This window comes from Tupaia chinensis, unplaced genomic scaffold (genome assembly GCF_000334495.1).
Source record: "Tupaia chinensis unplaced genomic scaffold, TupChi_1.0 Scaffold000350_1, whole genome shotgun sequence".
Lineage (NCBI taxonomy): Eukaryota > Metazoa > Chordata > Mammalia > Scandentia > Tupaiidae > Tupaia > Tupaia belangeri.
Genome location: NW_006159844.1, coordinates 703,848 through 712,011, shown reverse-complemented (window position 1 = coordinate 712,011; position 8,164 = coordinate 703,848). Strand labels below are relative to the sequence as shown.

The 8,164-nt window shown below is 38.7% G+C and overlaps 1 pseudogene; it reads left to right on the top strand.

Annotated features, from left to right (window-relative positions):
• The first annotated feature begins 222 nt into the window (after nt 1–222).
• Nucleotides 223–6,531, top strand: LOC106735267 (60S ribosomal protein L6 pseudogene; annotated as a pseudogene).
• The last annotated feature ends 1,633 nt before the right edge of the window (nt 6,532–8,164 follow it).

The window sequence follows — 8,164 nt, the reverse complement described above, 5'->3', positions numbered from 1 at the left end:
TTTTCTGCTTCATTGAGGACATTCTTAAATGAAATTGGCTTTTTAAATGATAGTAAGTGATGGGGCCAGCAGGTGGCATGGTGGTCAAGGAACTGGACTACCACATGTGGACTACAGTTTGACTCCCAGGCCTGCTTTCTTACTTTCCCTTTCTTCCTCTCTCTCTCTGGTCAAATTAAAAATAATAACAATAGAGCTTAGTTCTCTTTCCTGCTATACAAGATGGCAGGTGAAAAAGCTGTGAAGCAGGATACTAAGGGGAAGAAACCTGATGTCAAGAGAGCTGATGCCAGTGGTAAGGTTAAAAAGGGTGACCCCAAAGCTAAAAAGCGTAAGAAAGGGAAGCTCCATTGTAGCTGAAACTCAATTTTAATCTGGGGCACCAGCAGATACTTCCGATCTGCCATGTATTACAGGAAGGCCATGCACAAGAGGAAATACTTGGCCACTAAATCCAGGATTAAAAAGAAAAAGAAGGTTCTTGCCACTGTTGCAAAACCAGTTGGTGGGGTCAAGAATGGTGATACCTGAGGGGTTTAACTTCACAAAATGCCTAGGTATTTTCCTACTGAAGATGTGCCTCGAATGCTGTTGAGCCATGGCAAAAATCCCTTTAGTCAGCATGTGAGAAAGCTGTGACCTGGTGTCACTCCTCGGACCATTCTCACCACCCTCACTGGATACCACAGAGGCAAGAGAGTGGTTTTCCTGAAGCAGCTGAGCAGTGGCTTGCTACATGTGACTGGACCTCTGCTTCTCAATTGAGTTCCACTGTGTGGAACACACCAGAAATTTGTCATCGCCACCTCCACAAAAATTGATATTAGCAAAGTAAAAATTCCCAAACACTTCACTGATGCTTACTTTAAGAAAAAGAAGCTGCGGAAGCCCAGACACCAGGAAGGTGAGATCCTTGATCCAGAGAAGGAGAAATAGGAGATTTTAGAGCAGCACAAGTTACTCAGCTTGGGACCAGCAGATGGCATAATGGCTTTGTTGCTGGTCTCCCACATAGTCAACAGTAGTTTGAGTCCCAGCTTTAAAATTCATGCTGGACACATGTGCATGTGTGCCCAAAATCCCAAGAGGAGAATGGAGGAGAAGGGATTGTAGCATGGCCATCCCCCTGGGTTTCTCGCTTTCTGTATGTATTTCTGTATCTCTGGCAAGCTCACCTGCTCTATAGTAAAAGTCTCTCTCTAAAAATAAAACAAACAAACAAACAAACAAAACTGTTAACTCAGTTTCAGGGCTACCTGCGATCATGTTCGCCCTTACAAATGGAGTTTATCGTCACAGATTGGTGCTCTAAGTTTCTTGTTGAGAACCTAATTAAATAACTGAATATAAAAAAATAGTAACAATGAAATAAATAATTCCTTAAAGGAATAATAAGTGCATGGCAGTGAAGGATACGATGGTATGACTGCTGGTACAGTTTGACTCTGCCTTTATTTGTGCTAAGGTGCTGGAAGTTATAAATCACTAATTTTGCTCCATCAGCCAACTTAATGAAAAAGACAAATAAAGCCTTAGTATCATGAAAATGGTTTTTATCTTGTAACCCCCTGAGAGATTCTCAGGGACTACATTAGTGGATGATTGATTCTTTTGGTTTCGGGGTAAGCAGATTACCCAGTTGTAATCGATGAAACATGAGGGGGAATTGGCCAAATGATTTTGGAAGAGTTTCCTACTTGTTAAGTGGACATAATGAAAAGCATACCTCTTTTCTTCCACAAGATATAGTATTCTCTCAGTACCTACATGTCTAGACTTGATAAGCATCTAGAACTGCTTCAGTCAACCTGAAACTTCAATGGCCACTAAAGAAGGGGAAAAAAAAAAAAAAGGTCACCAAGAGAATGGAAAAATAAAAATAAGTAATGTAAGAATTTAGATCTCTGATGATGCCATTGAACTACTTCTGAATTAACTAGTCATAAAACCAGCCCACCACTCTCTCTTTTTCTAAGAGATGATAGTCTTACTATTTAAATATATTAGAGTTGGGTTTCCTGTTACTTTTAATAAAAGGCGTCCTAATGGCTAAGTTCCATCTACTTTTTTCCCAAGAAATGAAAGAGATCATTGCCCAACCATAAGAGAAATTATTTTTAAATCATCTACTATACACGCAGAAAACTTACCCTCATAAGAAAATCCCTGTAACTAGAAATAGGAAATATGTCAGATTACTACTGACACGAAGTGTGCCTGATATTGGAAGTTTGCTCAGACTCCTCAAATTATCTATGACTGGAATTAGGGTTATTTCTAGATGATGGAATGGAATTGAGTCTTCAGCAACAAGCTAAGACATTTCAATTTACAAAATTTTTAGGTTTAAAGGAATAGAAATAAATTTCCACAAAGAGTTACTGAATCAATTAATGTCATACATGTATTTAGATGTTTAAGAACTTAGGATATTCATTTACCAAGTTTTTCTATTTGTATCGTAAGAGACAGATTACACTAGAATGCATGTTCTGAAAACAAAAAAAGTCTTATAAACAAATTAGAAAACATGCTATAAAATTTCTCTGTAGAACAGCATTGATTTTAATTCGAGTAATACTCATTGCACACACTCTTGCCCGGAGGGAAAGTACCTTAATGAAACTTGTCAGGTAAATTGATGACCAAAATAAGACAATTTAAAAGAACTTCAACACTTACTGACATTTGAGTAACTTTTCCTTGTGCAGACCAGAGGATTATCACAGTGTAGGTGATAGGACAAAAGCAAACCATCCTAGCTTTGAGAAAATGAAAATATAAACTTCAACGTTATCATAAAAGTAGAAACGCAACTCACATGTAAACCATACAGACCAGAGAAGTTCAACAGTGATTTCTGAAGTGGTGAAAATGTTCTATATCTGTGCTGTTTGATATTTGACCCACTATCTAATATGACTATTGAACACTTGCAGTGAGAAACTTAGTTTTAAATTTTATTGCATTTTTATTAATATAAATTTAAACAGCTCCATATGTCTAGAAACTATTGTAAAAGAGAGTAGATGTAGGGAGCAGCAGATGGCGTAATGGTTATATTGCCAGACTCCAACATGGCTCACTGTAGTTCAAGTCCCAAACCCAGAGGTTTAAAATGAATGCCAGGCACGTGTGTGTGCATACCCAAAATCCTGAGAAGAGAATAAGGAGAAGGGATTGCAGTGTGGCCACCACCCTGGAGATGATGATTCCTCACTTTCTGTCTCTCTGTGTCTCTCCAGTGAGTGCAGTACCCTGTAGAAATAATAATAATAATAATAATAATAATAATAAAAAGTAGATGTAAATCCTGTGCCATGTCTTAATGAACCATCTATTGGGTTGTCAGGAAAGTCATGAGTATTTTTTTTTTCAATTCAAAAATGTATCAAGACTGCCAACAACCCAGTTTAATATAAAATCCATATGGCATTTATATTTTACCTAAATGATATGTTACCTGGGCATAGACATTATTTCCCAAATACAGTATCTGAAGCTCAGGTATGGAATTTTATATTTCTGGCAAATGAGGAAATTGGAAACTTGACAATGGAATATTTGACACATAAGTACCATCAGCCTTTTCAACAAGTATTCCTTGGCTTCTGAACATGTTAACTAATTATTCCTGGGCTCATGTGTCGTAGGGACATATTTGCCTCCATAGACTCCTTCTAAAAAGGGACAGAAAAAGAAATATCATCACTGTCAAAATGATAATCCTGAAACTCTGGCTAGCTGCAAAAAATAAAAGCAAAAAACAACAACAAAATTCTCAGCAGTGTGTAATTTGCATAGAACACACAGATCCCAGAAAGCCTGCCTTTGATAGTCTGACTGAGGATTTTGTATTTTCAGCTCAGTGTAAATGTGATGAACACCTGAGCTCTGTGTGTTCACAAAGCTAAAATCGCTGTGATCACACTAAACACCTTGTTAGTTTCTACCTTAGGATATAATGGAGGAGCCCACAAGTACAAAAAGGGAAGGACAGGTCTTAGGGGAAATAGGGTGATCCTCTTGTCAGGCATATAATTGTATTTAACTATGTTAAATAAAATATCAGACACTGACACTTAATTATCTGACATGAATTTAAGTAGTTTGCATTAAATAATTAGTTTTCTTAAATGATAAACAACGTTCTCCCTCTTGAGAATGTGGTTCAGAAAATTATAACATTCTGCTAACAAGTATTGCATTTACCTTTTAAGGAATCTTTTCACCTTAAACTGCTGTTCTGTTTTTCTGTCTGGGTTAAAGCTTACCTGGTAATGAACATGACACATCCTAGCCTTGACCCATTATCGATGTCATGGAGTTCTTCAAACTGTCTCTAAGTTTTCAGTCATACATTATCCTTCTATGTAATTGTATAGCCCACAAAACATGAATAGGAGAAATATTTCCTCAGTTCCCTCCTGTAAACCCGAAACACAACATTTATAACATTTGAGAAACATACTCTCATAGATCAGTGAGAAGAGTAAGGACAAAAGAGGACAATGGATTTTTGATCTCTAAAAAGTGAGTTTATATGACCAATGGTATCGGAAGGTTGAGAATTAGTTAACATCATGCACTGTCCTTGCTTAGTGTAAGAATATATATAATTTAGTAGCAAGAATATTTTAGAAACTCAGAACATATCAGATGTCATGGAGCCCATCTACGAATAATAGTCATGTACGGATCAGTCAACCTTTTGTTTTATAATATTTCATTTCAGACAAAAGAAATTATTCTAACTAGTTTCTAAGCAGAAATTAAATTTTAAAGGATATTAATAGTCAAAAGTCATAGGGATGCTGAGAACTCTAGAATAGCCTCTAGGAACAACATTTTTTTCAGTCACACCACGAACCTAGAATGTTTCCGCTATAACCAGAATGTTCTGAAATATGTAGCTCTCTATTGTGTTGTGAGCCCCAGTAACATCTACTTTGGTTTTAATCCAGAATCTACCATGATAGGAAGCTACAATTTTATCACAGAGACAAAGCTAGCACCACATTGTCATGGCCATAATTCCTACAGACAAATAGTCTGTGCTGCCTCCTTCTCTGTGTATCTTGGATCAGAATCAACATGTTATACAGACAAAGGGGATCATGTGACTAGACCTTGAACAAAGTGTTTCTCATGCACATGCACTTGCTATCATGGATTTAAAAATAAGTAAAAAAAAAGTACCTAAGTGTCTTGTAGGTATATTTAATAGGCAGAAGCTAAATTAAAAGTCTCTATGTTAAGAACCAGAATATCAGGACCAGCAGGTAGCATGGTGGTTGAGGTATTGGACTCCCACGTGGCCAGCTGTGGTTCAAGTTCCCGACTTGGTGGCTTGCTTGCTTTCTCGCTTTTTCTGTCACATGTATACATTCCTTTAACATACAACTTTTTGGTTTTGTTTGTTTGTTTTGGAGAGGTTTTTGCTATAGGATGTGTGCGCTCGCCAGAAAGACGAAGAGAGACAGAGAGACAGAAAGTGAGAAATCAGCCTCTGGGACAGATGGCCACGCCTCAATCCCTTTTCCTCCATTCTTCTCTCGGGATCTTGGGCACGCACACACACGTGCCCAGCGTGAGTTTAAGCCATCGGGTCCAGGACTCAACCCGTGGCTGACTATATGGGAGTCCAATGACATAGCCATTACACCAACTTCTGGTACCTTAAACATACAGTTTTTAACAAAAATCAGCACTCCAACTTTTCTTTGTGTTCTTATGCATTAACATATCAAATGCTCTAATTCCAGAAATAATTTTTGTGTGTACTGACCAAAATAACTATTAAAAACTTAGTAAAGTAAGTGTTACAGAAAGACATTTATTTAGTTTTTCTATGAATGAGGGAGAGAAAGAGAGAGAGCACTTTCAAGAGGGTCTTAATGTCACAATCCACCCCCCGTTTCCACCAGTCCAGAGTATGGGCATATATGTGCTCAGTATACTCAGGTTTCTGGATACCAACTGTCAACCTTCCCATGTGGATGTACCTTATAGAGCATCCCACTTTACTGCTGCACCACGGTCTGGCCCCCATGAAGGGAAATTTTTGACCAGAGATATATCAGAAAACCTATATTATTATATTATTGCCCATAATTACTTCATTCACACAATGTTGGTTGAAGAGGGTAACTTTTTCTACATTATTTAGCTACACAGTACATCTATGTTCTTGGAGCTTGAATAGTCTCCATATCCAGATGAAAAGCATTCTGAATCTCAGACATCAGCTGCTCCCCAGAGCCACCTGGCTTCTCTGCTCAGGATAAGAAGGAAAGTAATTCACCAGTTCCTTGCTGTCTGCAGCTGCTTGTGCTTTTGATGGCTCACAGAGAAGAGGAAGCCAAAACATAGACCACCTGCCATGACATTTCTAACTCACTGTTGGCTTTAGGACATCCACCACAGTTATGTTACCTCACAGGCCACTGCCTTCCTCCTGCAACTTTGGACAGCTGTTATGGTGGGGACCCTGCTGGCTGCCGTATTGCTTTTGATGGATTCATTTTGTAGAAGGGGATAGTCAACATCTTTTGCATGGCTCTTACTATCTTACTATCCTTCAATCCATGGGTCAAGAGAACCAAAGGGGGATCTGCTAGTTGTCGAGTATGTGTGTTACAACTATTTATTCACACACTGGTAAAGTAACCCCATTATGGTTCTGTGAATGCACTATACCCTGTGAGATGGATTCTAGACAAACGTCTACTACAACTTCATCCATTTAAATCACTAATTTCACATGCATCATGGTTTTTTAAATCCTATAGATAAAAATTACTGGATTCAATCATTTTAGCTTATCAAACCATTGAGAAATTTTGTACTATTGAGAATCCAAAATTCTCCTAAACTTCTGAGTATTTATCCTTGGGAAGGAAATATCAGTAGATACATTTTGGGAACTATAGGAGGTTTGCAGTATGCCTTCGTGGTTAACAATACTGTCTGACTTTAAGATGCATGAGGTCTATGAGCTGCCTTTGGATCTAGGAAATTGTGATGCTCTGTTTTCCAGTTAGATCAATTTAGTTTTACAGAACAAGTAGAAACTAAGTGAGCTAGCTGTCTTTTTAGGTACTAAAGACTCTGATCAAAGCATCACAGCTCAAGAACCCTACAGGTCAAACAGTTCAGATGATTGTTCCAGCTCTGCTGACTAGAATTCTAGGGTCATAAGATCCTTATCTGTTGTTAAGAATCACTATCTCAGGAACCAGCAGTTAGCGTAATGGCTATGTCGCTGGACTCCCACGTAGTTGACCGCGGTTCGCGTCCCGGACCCAGTGGCTTAAAACTCACACCAGGCACGCGTGCGTACGTGCCCTAGATCCCTAGAGGAGAATAGAGGAGAAGGGATTGCGGCATGGCCATCTCCCCTGGGGGGTGATTTCTCGCTTTCTGTCTCTATGTCTCTCTCTGTCTGTCTGGCGAGCGCATGCACCCTATAGCAAAAACCTCTCCCCCCCCATAAAAAAGAAAGAAACTCAGAAATTTATGTACAGTACGTTGTCACTTAGATGCTGGCTGCAAAAACACACTGCCTCTGCAGTAATCCAAGTGAGCAGGATAGTTACCTGTGTCCTGCCTCTTTAGCCATAAAAATTAGTCTCTTTCTAGGCTAGAGTATGTACCTAGGATACCCAAATTAAAACCCAAAATGCACAACCTAAATATACATGGAGTTTAATTTTATGTACGTAATGACACATCTATAAAATTTCCCAACTCTCTCCTCTGTGAAAACAAACAAAAACAAAAAACCTGGCTATTTTGAAGTTGAGTAGAAACCTTGATATATACCTAATCATGATGGGATTTTAAAAAATTTCCTTGGGGAGACAGCAGGTGAAATGGTAGTTAAGGCGTTGTACTCCACATGGCAGACCACAGCTCATGTCTCATACCTGGTGACTTGACAATCATGCCAGGCACATGTGTGTGCCTGCTCAAAACCCCAAGAGTTGATTGGAGGAGAAGGGACTGCAGTATAGTCATACCCCCTAGAGGATTATTTCTCACTTTCCCTCTCACTATCTCTCTCCATCTCTCCTGTGAATTCATGTACCCTATAAGGAAAAAAAAAATTGAAAGTCCACTGACAATTTTTGCATTTCTCTTATATTTGCTTTTCATTTTCCTG